At 36.2% G+C, this 18126-nt stretch overlaps 1 protein-coding gene across 19 annotated transcripts in view; it reads right to left on the bottom strand.

Moving 5' to 3' along the window:
- The window catches only part of LOC135212647 (calcium-dependent secretion activator-like), a 1046064-nt gene extending 1040371 nt beyond the window's left edge, over positions 1-5693 (bottom strand). For 4 of the 19 annotated variants that reach the window (XM_064246257.1, XM_064246267.1, XM_064246266.1 and 1 more), the window contains exon 1: positions 4836-5688. The gene's annotated coding sequence lies outside the window, so the exon portion shown is untranslated. Of the gene's footprint in view, positions 1-4835 lie in introns of all 19 variants that reach the window. The other 15 variants (XM_064246264.1, XM_064246269.1, XM_064246271.1 and 12 more) reach the window with 9 other exon arrangements.
- Positions 5694-18126: the final 12433 nt, after the last annotated feature.

Genomic DNA, 18126 nt, shown 5'->3' with positions numbered 1-18126 from the left:
TAACAATATTTGGCATCATAAAATGCATTCAATCCTAAAGACGTTGATATATGTGATGTGCAGACACTTCAAGCTGACAGGCCAGAGTCCATGGGCCCGCACAACGTACCTTATTCTCCACAGCAACTTAGCATCACCAATCCCAGGGCTTATACTGCCATAAGGCTGGCTTAATGTATACCAGCCAAAATCTTTAGGACTCCAGTAACTTAAGATTCTGACAATTTCAGCAGACTTAAAGAAACGCCTTCATTCATAAGTCGTCACCCGAAATAAACCCGACAGGTCTTTTATTGCTTTCAAGAACTATCCTAATCCATGCAGAGGCAGAAAGGTATGCTGAGAAAGTTTCAATTCATAAAATACAACGGTTTCTGTGGCTGAGTTTAAAAAATTCTTCTTGGACAGATTCAACCCAATTTATAAAATACAAATGAACAAGACTTCATTACTGGGGTTTGAGTCTCACTTCAAGCCTGTGTGCGTTCCAAAAATAATCTGGCCTGCTTCAAATCAGGAACAAAGTTTTGTCTTTACAGAGCTAGCCCAATACTTATTTCAAAAAGACTGGGACTCTTTTGGCCAACCACGGGCATCTCGGTTAATTCACTCAGAAAGGGGGCTGCAGACAACTTATAGTAATGCCTACAGTACACCACGTGAGGTGCACCACGGCACTAACCCAGCCCGCCCCCTCTGCAGGATATATCATACAGTTCTGGAACTTTCCTATGCATTTACTATCATCATTAAAAGAGAGACAGGGCCTGTTAGTGGGCATTAAACTATTGCAGGGAATGTGGAAGGGGAAGAATCAGTCATAACAACTACAAATTTAAGTTTTTTTATTTACATTTATTTCTAATGTAAGTATCAATTGAAAATAACTTAGCATTAGAATTAAATAGCTTTGCTTTAGAATAACTCCGGTTATAAGTTGAACAACTTTTACTACAAAATCATTCAGATTCATGTTAAATCAAATAACTTTATTCAGAAAAAAGACACAAAGATGAAATGCTTTTGTAGTACTTGTGGTATAAGACGAACTGAATGGTTAATAAATGTGGGGATTCACAGTAGTGGTAAGAGGATGAAATATGGAATTTAGGCCAAAGGCCCAACACTGGGACCTACGAGGTCATTTAGCGCTGAAACGGAAACTGAGAATAGAAAGGTTTGAAAGTGGTAACAGGAGGAAAACCTCGCAGTTGCACAATGAAACAATTGTTAGGAGAGGGTGGATAGCAAGATGGAAGAAAGAGAATATGAATGGATGTACAGTTAAAGGAATGAAAGAGGTTGCAGTTAGGGGCCGAAGGAACGCTGCAAAGAACCTTAAGTAACGCCTACAGTGCACTGCGTGAGGTGCGCTGACGACACTACTGAGTAGTGGTAAGAGGGTTAGTGTAGGAGAAAGGATAGATCAGGATGTTTTATGATGGTTCGGTCATGTGGAAAGACGAGGATGATAAGGTTCGGTCATCTAGAAAGACTGGAGGATGATAAGGTTCGGTCATCTAGAAAGACTGGAGGATGATAAGGCTCGGTCATGTGGAAAGACTAAGAGGATAAGTGGGTGAAAAAGAGTATACAATTCAAAGGGGGAAGGAGAGGAAGAACTAGAAAGGGAAGGATAAAGGGTATCAAAAGGGAATAGGAAACGAAGGATGTCGACTTTCACGAAGCAAGAGTGACTTAGCATTTCATAGGAAATGCTAACTTTGATCAACATTATCACGTTGACAAACTTTTTTGTATCCCGCCTAGCAATTAAAACCGTCGTAAACGCATCTAACTCCAACAGGATAAAATAAATGGCACACTAAACCATTAACAAATTTCTCAATGTTCTACATGCTAAACAATTTCCACTACAAGCACCATTCACCAATTTGACAATATAGTAGTCATAGTAGCAGGCACGCACTCCAGTGGAAGTCTAGAGACTAGGTCAGAGCCGCTTTAGGTTCATCCAGCTGTAAATGAGTAACTGCATTTGACAGTGACCAAGAGAGGGCTAGTTAGTTACCCAGTTCCAATCTGCGGGGTTGACGGAGCAATGGTCAGTCGCTCGGCTTTTGCCTATAGTCGCACTTTAATTATCGGCCATTAAAACATATGCATAGGTTCGCCTATGTGACAATATGTGCTTCAATTCATTTTGCACCTTTTAGGACACAAGAGTTCCTCGTTGGACGAGTAGTTTTCGCGCTCGGCTACCAATCCGGTGGTCCTAAGTTCGATTCTCGGCTCGGCCAACGCGGAATCAGAGGAATTTATTTCTGGTGATAGAAATTCATTTCTCGATATAATGTCGTTTCGGATACCACAATAAGCTGTAGGTCCCGTTGCTAGGTGACCAATTGGTTCCTAGCCACGTAAAAAATCTAATCCTTCGGGCCAGCCCTAGGAGAGCTGTTAATCAGCTTAGTGGTCTGGTTAAACTAAGATATATTTAACTTAGGATACAGGAACACGTCCAGTTCGGAACACGAAAAAAACATTTCTAATGACCATTTCTTACGGAAACGAGGAAGATGGACTCGACATGTTTTCAGATATTGTTTATCAAGTCTACAATTCGAAGAGGAATGGAGTGGGATAATTTACTAAGTAATAACCACTTCAAACCACGAGATCCTAGCACAAACAACGACATCCCCACTGCAACAGAGATACATTAGGTATGGGGAAGTATATGACAACATAAAATTCAGGAATCTATACGGCAAGACAACAGGGCTTCGTCTGCACCAGTTATAAGATGTAGTCCCCATCAATGAGCTTACATCAAATATATTAAAAATAAGAACTGTTTTGTATGAAAACAACCTGGGACTCACAGAAATTCCAGATGAAGGACCTGCACAGTATGGATAAAAGAAACCCTTAGGGGCACCGTAGCAGCACAAATGTTATGTAGTGGAAGTAATCAAATCAGCTGGATCATAAAAATGGAAAGGGAATCGGGGAAACCATGAATAGTTCAACTGGCAGGTTGTTATGTCAGATTGTTCATGACTTTTGGACTGAACCAACAGACATTTGTGCTGTTCAGAACTCCAAAATATACCATTAATGAGAACATCATGAAACTCTTTGCGTTGGCGACATACATCTGCGTTAAGATCAAGGCACCGACAAAAATGATAAGTCAAGCTCTCCAAAGAATATATAGTGGCTAAATTTATACAACAAATAAGAAATTTCAACTTCTAGGTAAAAGAATAACGCCGGTAATTTTACAATATGCCTATATGCCATTACAATAAAGAACAATATCTCTAAACTGAAACCCAATTAAAGCGGATGCAATTCTAACAAAACAGAAAAAATGGTTGCAAAAACATTTCAAAAATATGCGAAAACAGTAAAACCACAAAGCCAAGGTCGCCGGTTACCAGATAGCGATGTGAACTAAACATCTAAAGTGAAAAACATAAGTTATGTATATACAATGTATACGGCATAACAAGTATACATGAATATGTACATATATACACATACACAATATATATATATATATATATATATATATATATATATATATATATATATGTATATATATATATATATATATATATATATATATATATATATATATATATATATATATAATCACCACTTTAACTATCATTCAAATGCACTAGATTCCAAAAAATAAAAATAATAAAAAGTTCCCGAGCGCTTTGGAAATTTCGATCCCTGCGCCGCTGTGAAACCGGTTGCAACAGAATCAATCTTGGATAACTTTTGCCCCCAACTAATCTTTAATTCACCCGAGTCTCCTCCTCCTCCTCCTTCGTTTGTGGGGACGATACAGAATGAATCAGAAGTCGATACTTTTATTTCACCCTTCTCTACGGCTCCAGTGGTCTCTCAGAATCACACCCATGACATATATTTTACGTCGAGTTCCCTCTTTCCATTTTGATTTATTTCTATGACATGAAGAAATGGCAGAGGGCGCGGTTTGTCAACAGAAGCAAGCAAATCTATTCTCTCACAGATCAAACCTACCAGACACAGCAACAATTTCTCGATATCGAAGTCATACAGCAACAAATACTTTCTTTCATTAAAATACAAGCAAAAGATACTTTTATTTATCTTTTAAGAAAATTAACGGAAAAACCAGAGGTCTTCTTCATCTCATCAAATGGAAGTTGTAAGAAGCTTTATTCCGTTAAAATACAAAACCTTACACTTTCAGTGTTCGATACTGTAATGACTGTACTATTTCACCGACGGCGAACGCAGCCAGCCTTACACAAGAACTCCCGTTTCGATTACATCACTCAGAAAAGTAGACCGCATCAAAAGTCACAATTTACCCAACAACCAGTGCTAAGCGTGTCATCATCCCGAGATGTAAACAACCAGGGGACGACGAGTAAAGAAATGAGCTCAAACTAAGTATCCACAATGCGCAGCAATCATATTATCAGGGGAAGTAGTGCTGATAGATGCGTGTAAGTTTCAGGGCTACAAAAAACAACCACGCGCACACACACACACACACTCCACATCCACATGTATACACACACACACACACCACTCTGCCACCACATACTCAATACTCTTGCTAACTCTGCAAATAAATTGTGTACAATTCCTGCTAGCCTACAAGAACATGGTTACATAAGCTTTAATTCACACCCGTGGCAGTAATTACGGTAATATTTGCAGTGCTTAAGCAATGACTCGTCAAACCATGGGCCGTTTCATCCGAAAATGTGCCATTGGGCTAATCCAATGGTTTTCCATGAAAGAGGGGAAATGCTGGAACGAGACAGAGGTATCTAAAGTGCAGCGAAGGGTCAAAATCTCACCTGGTTATTAACTCCGAGAGAGCTAATGTGCAGTTCTCACTAGAAGAGGAGATCCTTCCTTTTAACACATTCACTTTCCACACGACAAAAGGACTTAAGTTTCACCGTCCAGAAGCTGAAAGAGAGACAGTATACATCCGAAAGAGCAGTTCTGCAGCAGCCGGTACCGCCGACACCTACCCCACACACTCACACTGAAGTAATGCACAGATATTCCTCACTCGCACCACAATATGGCGGGACCTCCCGGGCCACGATCGATTCAGTGCCGCTTCGACGACCGTTTTCTTTGAAGCTTCTCGCTTTCTGTCATCTTTTTCGACTTTATTTCGCCCTACGATTCCCAAATCCCCATTTGCACGTGACGGAAGGCTGGCAACATTCCATACTGACTTGACTAGTCGCAAGTTTTCATCGTCAATCGTCTAGATCGAGGCGAACTATTGGATACTAATTCGCCGTTGGCACCTCGGCTGCAGATTTCGTTATGCTCTCCTTTTCAGATTAAACTTGGCACTTAAGCATATAACGCACACCACTCATTTCGGTCACGTGATATCAATTATGACGATTGAATTGGGCAATAACTTGATTAAGACCCAACAGGAGAAAACAAACCTCATTTGGTCAGCCTTCTGCTTTTGCCCAGGTGGCACTGTGGCCCGAAGCCACTTTCACTGCCGCTGAAATTATTCGAGTCCTCGTATTGAACATTGATTCACATATTTCTTTCACTTGCCATTTCACAAGAGGTCATTATGCAGCTATAAACACTGTATGCCAAGCACCATCTACCAAAATTCCAGCCACGGCGAAGATTATCTTTTTTTTTTTTTTTTCCCACAGCAACTTTTTCTCCTCCGTTTCTACGAGGGTCAGTCTCCACAAAAATATTAGCACAGTGGATTGTGCGGTTCCCTGACTATCCGCCTCCACAAGAAACCTTTCAAAATTCACTTCCTTCTTTAGTGTTCCCTATTACGTATAGCAGCAGGGTAGGCAGATTTATATCATAATGATTTACATCAGTGATTTATATCAAGATTTAAATAAAGTTATTTTCTTTAAAGCACTGATTTAAATCAATACGTATTTTGGAATGTAAAGGAAAAATATGAAAACTTCCTTTTACAATTTATAAAAAGTTACACGGTCCATTAAAAATGTACAATACCGTATAAAAATAAAAAATAAAAATGCCAAATGCTATTTAAAAAAAGGAAATCAAAGGGTTTTACCTATAATGAACCCTACGTACTTATTTCCTGAAGTAATGAATTAAAAAAAAATTATTATAACCTGTATTAAAAACAAAAGCACATTAAATTTACACTTGAAAATAAGCCTTCTTTGAAAGATAATGATACACTATTTTCGAAGCGTAATTCATAAAAATTCTTTGAAACTGAAATTAAAAATCTTTAAAAAAATAATGTTTTTCATTCTTATGACAATATGTTTGGTTCTTTTAGGGACCCTGGTCATTAGTATCATCAAATACATCCATTTTGTGTGTAATCATGATAAAAAAAAAAAAAAAACAAAAAAAAAAAAAACAATCAGTTTTGCTACTTTTTCTGTCCCCAGCCAGTTCCCGAGTTTTGAATGTATACAATACCATAGCTTGAAAAAGCTCTTTCAACCCCTGATGAAAAAGCCACTGCAGACAGTAGTTGTTGTGCTGCTGAAATTACATCACTATCTAACACATTTGAATGTGACCTCCACCATTCAACAACTGACATACATTTGGTCACAGTCACTAAACTTATAAGGAGACGATTCGGCTTGAAACTCCATAATGTATTTTAAACTAGTGTATAGAAGATAACATATATATATATATATATATATATATATATATATATATATATATATATATATATATATATATATATCTTTCCAAAAATTTTTATGCTAATAAAAAATCAAAGGATCTGATTTAAACCAAAGAAATCTTATTTAAATTTTTAAAAATAGGAATTTTAAAATTTTTAAATCACCAACCATGTAATTAGCATTCCAGGTCTATTACTACCCCGTGATTTAGAAAAACTTTTTCTCCCCAACATCTTGTTTTCTTCAGATACGTGCTAGATAAGAATTCCTGGGCTGCCCCTCCCACTGGCCCATCCTTTCAAAATTTAAACAATCGTATTCCAATATCAAAAGTAAAGAGGTGTAAAAATTGTGAAATCTGCCATTTTTACATCAGTGCGAGTACACACGTTCCTAATGATAAGTCAAAACTCAGGAAAACTAGATTACGACCCGAAAGAATACTTTCATCCATTTTATACGGTCACTTAACAACAAACAGTTATTTGCAAGTTTCTAAAAGAGCCAGACTAGCTCCCAATTCAACATTTCTGCTATATACTTTAATAAGAACCAGGTATATAATATTTGAAGAAAAAAGTTATATTAGTGAGATTATACTACCACTTTTATTCGCACGTTCATTATATATATACACACACACATATATATATTATATATTATAGTATCATATATATCTTACTAATATATATATAGATAGTATATATATATAATATATGTATATATATGAGACAGACAGACAGACAGATAGACATGTCCCAAGTAAAAGCATGATATCCATATCAAAATGTCACTTTATGAATAAACATAATCGAATTCATTGCTTCGATGAAATAACAAACGTATCATTCGTAAGATATACAAAACCGTTATTTTTAACAAAAAACTGGTAATAAATCCTTGAGATTATTAACGCTATAAATCACTTAACCTTATTGCCTATACAGGATTAATATGATTAATGTCAAAGGAAAGGCCGAATAATAATTATACATGTAAATGCAACAATGAGAAAAGGTAACATAATTTCCATGGTACAGACTTGGATATTTGAAGGGGTTTCCTTGTCTCAAAACATTTAACATTTTGGCAACTATTTAACAACTTTAGCATGCGCAAGAGAGGTGACTATCGACGTCGAAAATACACACAAAAAACTGAAGATAATTACTATAAAAGTACATAAAAGTACTATTTACATTTAGTCCAAGACATTACTTCAAGGCAAGTCATTACTGGCGCTAAATATGTTATAAAATTATAATTCTAACCAAATATTTTGCTGAGAATAGCTGAATATTATAATATGCATACAATTTATGCAGGGATATGAATGAATGAATGACTAAATGGCTCCAACAGACACTAGTCATCACAAAGGGGAGTGGCAGCGCAACTCGAGAACCTCGGCAGGATTAGATTGACGTTACTGTCCCTCTTCTAAACCACCAACATAACACAAGAGGCCCTCAGCGAGCATCCTTAGGAGAGATAACTGGAAACCGGTGGCCTCCATGCTATCCAGTCCCCACTTAAAAGGAAACCCCTCATTCAGTGGCTAGATATCCTAAGAGAGCAAGGGCATTGCTGCTTCTGCAGAGATAAAACTGAAATCGTCATCAGACGGCCATACACGTCCACAAGCACAAATTTTTTTCCAGGGGGAGGTATTACTGACCCTCTGATAGACCAGTCTTTACGAGGCATTGGGGCTGCACGCTTTATCCATTGACTACTTAGAGGTAAACGCAGTTCAAGGTAAACTTATTCTGCCCTGTAACCCAAGTTTTGTAACCAGATTCCCACTCAAAATCCTAATTTCTAAAGATTTCTTTTTGGGAATTTCTTATATGCTTTTCGTGTTACTGAATAGTTCCCAGACCTCCTTTCACTTTTCTGGTTTTTGTTTGGTTTGCATGGTGCTTTTAAGTTGCATGGAACCAGTGGTTGGTTAATCAGCAACGGGACCGACGGCTTTACGTGACTTCCGAACCACGTTCACTTTTCAGGTCATCACCCTGGTCTCATAACTTCCAAACCTATTTATCAAAAAAAAAAACTTTTTCTTCTGTTCGAACACCTTCCAAAACACGAGGCTGTTTAAGCGTAGAGCAAGCTTTAAATAAAATCGCCCTAACATGACACCAGCAAATTGAGAAATCAACCTAAGGGTGCATAATAACATCATTGCCAATAGGACATACAACGACAATCAAATAAAATAATACTCATATAACTTTTTAATAATATTAAAAAAAAAGTTCCCCTGCTACGAAATAAACAAATTCCCCACATTCCTGAAAATTATCACCATAAAACGAAATAAATATAACAAACTATAAAAACTGCTCCAGCTAAGTAATCCAGTCTTAACATCGCAAAACACACAAAACACCTCAGTGACGATTTCGACTCAACGAGTCATCACTGAAAAGCACTTTCGTAAGAACACAGAACACAACACAACCGAAATAAGAGTAAACACTGCATAACGACTCATAAGAGATTGGCGACCGAGCATTAGGCAATCCTGGAATGGGAACTGACCTAATTCCCTCGAGCCTGGTGCCTTTAAAACTTTGACTAATCGAGTTAGGCATAACTGAAACAGATCAAGCTGGGCGCCCTTTTCAGCCGCGAACCGGCCTCATTCAGAACCGTTAATGAGGTTTAATGAGCGTCCGTCGCGGCAAGTCCAGAAATGGTTTCATAATCTGAATTTGCTTCTCTATTACGGCACTGCTGGCATCTCTCTCAAGTTCGTTCGTTCTTCGGGTCGTCTTGGGAATCACTGACACTCGCAACAAGCATCTAAGATCTGTTGCAAGTTTCAGAATAGTTCGGTGCTTGTATATTATTCATACACAGCTCAATTCTTTTATTCTGCCATGACTTAAACTGCAAGCAATGTCCAAAACTTTACAGCACTTAACTTAGTTCCATTCATTCGCACACACACACACACACACACACACACACACACATATATATATCTATACTATATCTATATCTATATATATATATATATATATATATATATATATATATATATATATTATGCGTGTGTGCGCAAGTATGTCTTTTCCCACCCAAAATGATTGGCTTCATCAAGTTTTAATCTTCCAAATTTCAGGTGACAATTTGGATGAAGTGGCTCATCCTATGCAATTCTCCATCCAGCTCCGACCCACTCCAGTGGATTAACTACCGTGTACATCATTCACTGCTTACAACAAAAGAAGGCAAATGGGTTTCAATGAAATATATAAAAATATATATATATATGGTATATGTATATGTATATGATATGTATATATAATATATATATATATATATATATAATAGTATATATATATATATATATATATATATACCATATATTTATCCTGTTTTCCTTTGAAGAGGGCGGTGCCAAATTTATATGGTTTTTTGGTTCCTAATTACGATTACTATTACAACCATGTCACAAAATGAATATACTATGCAACGCATATATATTAATCATAATCAAAAGATAGTGTAGCTATTTATTAAGTATTTGCTTCAGAGAACTCGGTGTGTTTTTACAAATTCATAACTAAAGTAATTTCACATTTTTAGCTATTGTGTTACAACGTTTGGCAGAACAATTTTTTTTTAAGTCAAGAATAAGAGATATGAGGGGATTAAATCCCCAGAGGCTGAGGAAGACCTGAATATAATAAGAGGAATCCGTAACAAAGAAAATTAGATGGAAAACATCTAATTTTCTAGTTTTAGCTGAAAAGAAAATGGAATCTTGTGTACTAACTAGACTGTTTTGCAGAATACAGAAAGAGAAAAAGTTTGATAACAGGGAACCGGAAATCAAAGCAAAGACACCAAACACAGGTGACCTGACTGAATGTAGTAACTCCAGAAGCACTGTACTACATACCTTGGTCATGACGGCGATATTCAATATACTCATCCCAACACGCTAGATAAAACAAAATTATGACAAAATGCAAAGAGATGAATAAGCTGATTTTAGAAATGCAGAATTGTACAACTAAGAGAACTAAGCAAAAATGGTAATAGATACCCATTAAATAAAAGCCTTGCATGAAAACGAATGTCTTCTCAGCTCTGAGCTCGGCAAAGGCAATTTTTCTCAGGTCCTCGATATACCACATCGAACCATAATTTGGTCATTTCTATCCCTTTTCTTATCACTGCTCCTTAAGCAACTTCCTTGAATTGACAAGTGCTTGGGATTTACTTCTTCAAGATTGGGAAGGTACCTTAAACGGCCAAGGAATCTTACATAACTCATTTCTTGACAAGTCCATAAAATCTACACACATCCACAAGCTCTGTTTTGATGACTTCGACGAAATACAATATCAATCTAAATTCTACAACACTCCACACCTAAATTATGCTTTTCTAACGGTCCCCAACCTTTCCTTGCAACAAATTACGAAACAGCTACTTTACTAAATTAATTTCTTCTCTCAGGATAATACGAATTAACCTATTACAGTCCACAGTCCTCGACCCAAGAATAAAAAATTGAATTAGCTAGTAGCTGCAAACATAAAATCTATATTTTTCTAATCTAGCCAAACTATTCTAATCTAAAACCACCGTATTAACGTAACTAGATTTCATAAAAAAGAATAAAGTACATAAATATCATGGATATTTCTCTTTGTTCAAGTAATTTAAAATACATTGTTCCTACTCTCACTATTCTCAAAACTCTACAATAATCAGCTCTCTCTCTCTCTCTCTCTCTCTCTCTCTCTCTCTCTCTCTCTCTCTCTCTCTCTCTCTCCATAAAGTATCCGCCAACCTTTTCACACTTGAGAAAATAGAATAAATTTAGTACACACCTGAATTACTCTTTTATTAAACAACATCCTATCCTCATACCCAATCTGAATTTTCCCTTTTGCCCAGGGAACACCTCGCAACCTGAAGGCATAAAAAGAAAAACAGAAAGGAAAAAAAAACAACTTTCAGAATGACCAACAACGCAATACAACGAAGTTATCGGAAGTTCCTTGAAAGTTGACTCAATTGAATCAAAATTAGGTACCATAATTAAAACTTCGTTTTGAGAAATCACCGTTCTCAGCAAACACGCTTCGGACGATAATTTCTCACCCTTGTGGATTCTCAACCTTGTGGAAAGGGGCAATAAGAGACTGTTTATCAAATCTATGTTGAAACGAGTGGCAGTACAAAGCCTCTATGCACTTTCCGCATTACACTAATAGAGATTACGTTACAACTCTCCGGCAGTCAAAAACATACTACATTATAAAAGAGGAAAATGCGTAAATAAATTCGAGGAAAATGCGTATTTAAATTCTAAGTAGCTGCAGACATAAAACCTATATTTTTCTAATCTAGCCAAACTATCTTAATTTAAAACCAATGTAGTAAAGTAACTAAATTTCGTAAAAAGAATAAAGTAACTTCCAAATACCATGGATATTTCTCTTTGTTTAGGTAATTTAAAATACATTGGTTCTACTCTCACTATTCTTAAACTCTACAATAATCAGCTCTCTCTCTCTCTCAAAGAATATAGGATGTTAGAATATGGTACCCAAGTCATTTCCAAAGGGAAGTCAAGATTGTTAACTAGCATAAGACTAACATATATATAAACGAATTTCAACCAAAAAAACAGGCCTACAGGCATTGAGCAAAATATATTTAAAAATTAACGATGGTAAACAATTGAGCCTTAGGCGAGACTTCAAGTATCATTACAGAGACTTTTCAGTTGACTCTATAAAGAGTAAAGCATAAACAAAACACACACAATCCAAAATAAAAACACGCTTACATACATGTTGTACACAGAGGATAATATTAGGTCATGTTTACAGACTCATTCAACCTATAAGGTTTTAAATAGGACGTACTGCTTTTATTTACGTAAATATGTAACTAAGTTTTAAATGCAATTTTCAATAGCATGAGTTGATTTGGTTTTCTACTCTTCAACTTGCATTTTCTGACATGAAAGTGACCGACGGTGATTTCTATGAAAGTGACCAACGATAATTCCTTAACGTATTTTACCTGATTCCGATTAAGCTTATAGTAGATATTATCGTATTTATTAACTTCCTCCCCCACCTTTTTTTAAGCATTCTTTCTTTCCAACCGACTTTCTTTTGACTGCGTCTTGGTAGCTAATTGCAACAGTACATCGCCTTTGAGGAGGTCCTTTGAAGGACGACACTCTTAAGAAGAATTTTTTCCCCTTTACACTATATTTTCTTTTAACTTTTTTGCATAGAGATGGACTACACTGAAATTGTACATCATCGTTCTTCGTTCCAAAAGGTTTATATATATTATATTTAATATATATATATATATAATATATATATAATATATATTATATAAATATATATATATATATATGATATATAATTATATTATATATATAATATATATATATAATTATTATTTATATTTATATATTATTAACAAATATATAAAATATAAATCAGGTAAGCTGTTTCCCCCTAAAGGAGGGGAGGGGAGGGGAGGGGGTGGCGCAATGAAAACCCAATGAATAGTCACTGCCATATACTAATATATATATATATATATATATATATATATATTATATATATATACACATACATATTTTTATCCTATCACAGATGAATCTAGGCTGAACACTCACCACAGTGCCTGTCTATCAGTTCTTTCATAACAGAAATATTTGTCGGACTCAAATATTTCCATTGTCCTTAAACGTTTAGCAAAACGATCTGATGAAGGAAGGAATATTGAGCTTAGGCCAAAGGCCAAGCACTGGGACCTATGAGGTCATTCAGCGCTAGAAAGGAAATTGAAAGTAGTTAGGTTTGAAAGGTATAACCGGAGGAAAACCTCGCTGCTACACTTTGAAATAATTGTTAGGAGAGGGTAGATAGCAAGCTGGGACGAAGATAATATGAACAGGGGTAGAGTAAAAGTAATGAAAGGGGTTGCGGCTGGGAGACGATGGGACGCTTCAAAGAACCTTTAGTAATGTCTACAGTGCACCCCATGAGATGCACTGATGGCACTAACCCCCTACGGAGAACGATCTGTAAAATCCACACAAAAATAATCACTTTCTCGCACTGTCACAAACAAAAACCACAGCCTCTCCATACGGCCAATATTTAGCCCTTGCACAGACGTTACAAGTAAAATGAATAATTCAGAGCCTCCTTAGAAATTCCACCATACTCAGTAGCTACACGGCGCCTCCCGCGCTCCGAGTTTTACAAATTATCTTGAATCTCGAGAAACCTCGGTTTAAAATACGGCTAATTTGCATACGTTTTAATCTAGTCGAGAGTCAACCATTAAGAACCCACACGAAGTAAAAAGAGGTTTATGTGAGCAGCTAGCTCTTCTCCCGGAACGGAAAAGGAGAAATTAAAAACAATAATGTAAGCGCTAATCACAGAAATGAATCACACGTAATTTACATGTATGTATGTATGAATATATATATATATAATATAATTATATATTATATATATATCATATATATATAGATATTATATATATATATATATATATATATATATATATATATATATATATAATATAGTAGTATATACATATATGTGTGTGTGAGAGCTATCCAAGTTCATCAGTGACAACGTAAAATGAATTTATACTCTAGTCACATATTGGATAGGCAGTTTATATGCTTGCATTTGTCACCTTAATCAACGATGACAATAAACTCTCTTAAATAGTTTTTGCCTTTTTTCTAAGGTTTTCCAATGTTTTCCTAATAGAATTCACTCAAAAAACTAAGGCTTTCAACCAAGAGAAATCATTCACAAAAACCAAGGTTTTCATTGCTTTTCTAATAGGATTCACTCATAAAATCAAAGCCTTTCAATGCTTTTCTAATAGAAATCACTCACAAATACTACGGTTTTCAATGCTTTTCTAATATAATTCATTCACAAAAACCCAGTTTTTCAATACTTTTCTAACAGATTTCATTCACAAAAAACCAAAGTTTTCAATGCTTTTCTAACAGAATTCACTCACAAAAATCAAGGTTTTCATTGCTTTGCCAATATAACTCATTTACAAAAACCAAGGTTTTCAATGCTTTTCTAATAGAATTCCCTCAACAAATATCATAGTTTTAATGCTTTTCCAATGGAACTCATTCACAAAAACCAACGTTTTCAATGCTTTTCTAACAGAATTCACTCAAAAAAACCATTTTCAATGCTTTTCTAACAGCATTAAAAACACCAAGGTTTTCAATATTTTTCTCAGAGAATTCATTCACAAAAAACAGGTTTTCAATGCTTTCCTAATAGAGAATTCATTCACATATACCCATGTTTTCAATGCTTTTCTAATAAAATTCATTCATTCACAAAACCCTAGATTTTCAATGCTTTTCTAATAGAATTCATTCACTCACAAATCCCTAGGTTTTTCAATGCTTTTCTAATAGAATTCACTCACAAAAATCAAGGTTTTCAATATTTTCTAATAGAATTCATTCACAAAACCAAGATTTTCAATATTTTTCAAGTGGAATTCACTCGCAAAAACCAAGGCTTTCAATGCTTTTTTAATACAATTCATTCACAAAATTCAAGGTTTTCAATACTTTTTAAATAAAATTCATTAAAACATTCAAGGTTTTCCATACTTTTCTAATAGAATTAATTCACATAAACCAAGGCTGTCAATGCTTTTCTAATACAATTCATGCACAAAAATCAAGATTTTCAATGCTTTTCAAATAGAATTCATTCACAAAACCCATCAAGTGTTAATCCTTTCCAGTTACAATTATCTGTTCAAACGAAAGCCAGAGGAATACAGGGGAGCTCGAGGGTTGATACAAAAGGAAAACAACTACTGTCAGTTACTCGAGTTTTGAAGAAAATAACTATACTCGGTTTTTTTCCATTTGTCCACCCGCCTGTGGTGTGTGCGTATGGTAACACTGCGTCCCGGGCTTTAGACAGTTACATTCAGCTTACATTCAACAATTATAATATCCTATTTCGAATTTTAACAGTGTAATTCGCATACAGTGAATTATTAAAAACTTTTCAGTTGATAAATGTACACCCAGATATCCTTTTATTTACCTAAAAGTTACACATAGCGTAACCATCGAAAGCCCGGGACGCAGTGTTACCATACGCAAACACCACTGGCGGGTGGACAGATGAAAAAAAACAAGAGTATAGTCAGTTACTGGTCGCCAACGCCATAGTTTACCTTCAATGTGACGTAGCAGAATGATGATAATAGTTCTGATCTGACAGTTTCAAGGTGGTCAGTTTCTTGATGAAATTTGATACGAACTTCCCCTAAACCTAAAACTTTTCCAGCTTCCTCCTCATACTCTTTCCACTCTTCCAAGACACAATACAATTAACTTGTCCGTAAATTCCTAATAACCAGAATTCTATTTTCGCAAGTAAATCGGCAGTTACAGATTGACCTTAAAAGAACTAGCACCATTAGTAATGTTCACTTTCCTAACTGTTTCCCAAGGTGGGAGCTGAGGCATTTACCCCTAAAATCCGATGCCTATGGTACCATGGGAGTAAAGTCTCACAAATACTTAGACGTATGCTCTTCCGATGGGATTGACAACTAAATGACTTCAAGCCCAGTCTTAATTAAAACTAAGAAAATTCAGGATAAGGGAGGAAAAAATTGTAATCTGATGCCAAAAGAAGTAGTACACAGGAATGAGGGGGGTTTCCTTGGTAAGAGGGAAGAAGTCGTCTCCAAACACGCCGATCTGGGAACTACTGTTGAAATCTGAAAGTCTACAAGAAGAAAGACTTTGCACTATATGTCAACAATTTTAATGTTTTAAATGTATTTTCAGTACTTACACAAGTTAAACTATGCTTCGCAGTAGTGCTCTGGAAAGATAAAGTTCAAAGAAATGATCAGGAGGATGGAAGACAACACAACAATGCTTCGAGCAATCCTTTAGAGGCTATGAGCGGAAAGTATCAAGAACACACAGGATAGACGCGGTAACCCTCTTTGGAATGGAATGGAATAATGTGATTTAGGCATAAAGCCAAGCACTTGTAGTAACCCTTTTTCATCATGAAATGCTCTCAATATAAAACAAACAAGAAATACGTTCCCTGGTCATTCACAAACACAGCAGTGTATGGGTGGCAAGAATGCTAAAATGACCCCCGTGTAAGAGTATTTAACAGCATTTCTGATGAAGCTCGGACGCAAAATTCAGATCAATGCATCGCCAACTGTGGGAAATAAGATGGCAAGGGCACTTTTTTTCCATAGATTCAACTCAAAAGAGAAGTGTAAACAATTAATATAATCGTCGATTCCTTTTTTTTCTTTGCACGGAAGTGAGTCAGTTATAGGAACTTAAGCCTAACATGATTTCCTTATGGCTGTTTTATTTCGTTTTTACATATGTTCATTAGAGAGAAAAAAATTCGCCTATGAATCAATTTGAGCAAGTTAAATCTAAATTTACTTAAAACCTTGGACGTGAATAAAAAAAGAAAAAAGTTATTTTCTTCATGCACCACAAATTTCGTACCTCATCAATCTCGATGAAGCCATCCATCCCTGTAACAGATAGCTCCTGTTAATTAAGCTGAATGCACTGAGTCAACCACTTTGCCAAAGGATCTGTGTTGTCGAAGGAAACATTAGAGTCGCCTTAACAATTTCCCCTGGAAAATTCTCTTATTGATTCTGCCTCTTAGGGGCTTCGTTTACTATGAAATGAATCTCATTCGAGAGGGGATTTCCTTGAGTGAGGGCTTAAGGAGGGCAAACTCGGAAAGTAACCCGAGAACGTTGTTAGCCAAATCGTGTCTCTTGGATGAGAAACACTTTTCTCTTTTAACAACATTCGATGCGACCTTCCACATTTGTAAAGGGCAGGTTTCTCCTTATCTGCTTTTATCTGCGTTCTGCTTGGAGCAATAAATCTAATTTTATCTCTCGTCAAGTTACCGCGAAAAAGCAATCCACGCAAGCAAACACGGGTGTAGCTTTATGAAAGTGAATGTGTGTGTCATTATTGTAAGTACATATGTACTATAGTAGATTCACATCAACCGTGCATTTGACGTCTATGCCAGTCTCTTACGACGCTCCTGATTGGCTGCTGTTAAGCCAACCATAGGGCTCAGGAGAAATGGAACATACATCCTGCCTATGTGAACGCTCGAGAGAGAGACTAAGAGTTTCTAGCCCTCTCAGTCTCTCTCGAGAGTTCACATAGACAGGATGTATGTTCCACCTCTCCTGAAAGACGTATACCTCAACAGAGATGGAACATACATCCTCCCTATGTGAACTCTCTCGAGAGACTGAGAGTTTCCAGCCCTGTCATTGGCTTATCAACGGCCAATCAGGAGCGTCGTAAGGGACTGGCCTAGACATCAAATGCACGGCTGATGTG

The sequence above is a fragment of the Macrobrachium nipponense genome, chromosome 41, assembly GCF_015104395.2.
Source record: "Macrobrachium nipponense isolate FS-2020 chromosome 41, ASM1510439v2, whole genome shotgun sequence".
NCBI classification, from domain to species: Eukaryota; Metazoa; Arthropoda; class Malacostraca; order Decapoda; family Palaemonidae; genus Macrobrachium; species Macrobrachium nipponense.
This window is presented reverse-complemented; position numbering and strand designations above follow the sequence as displayed.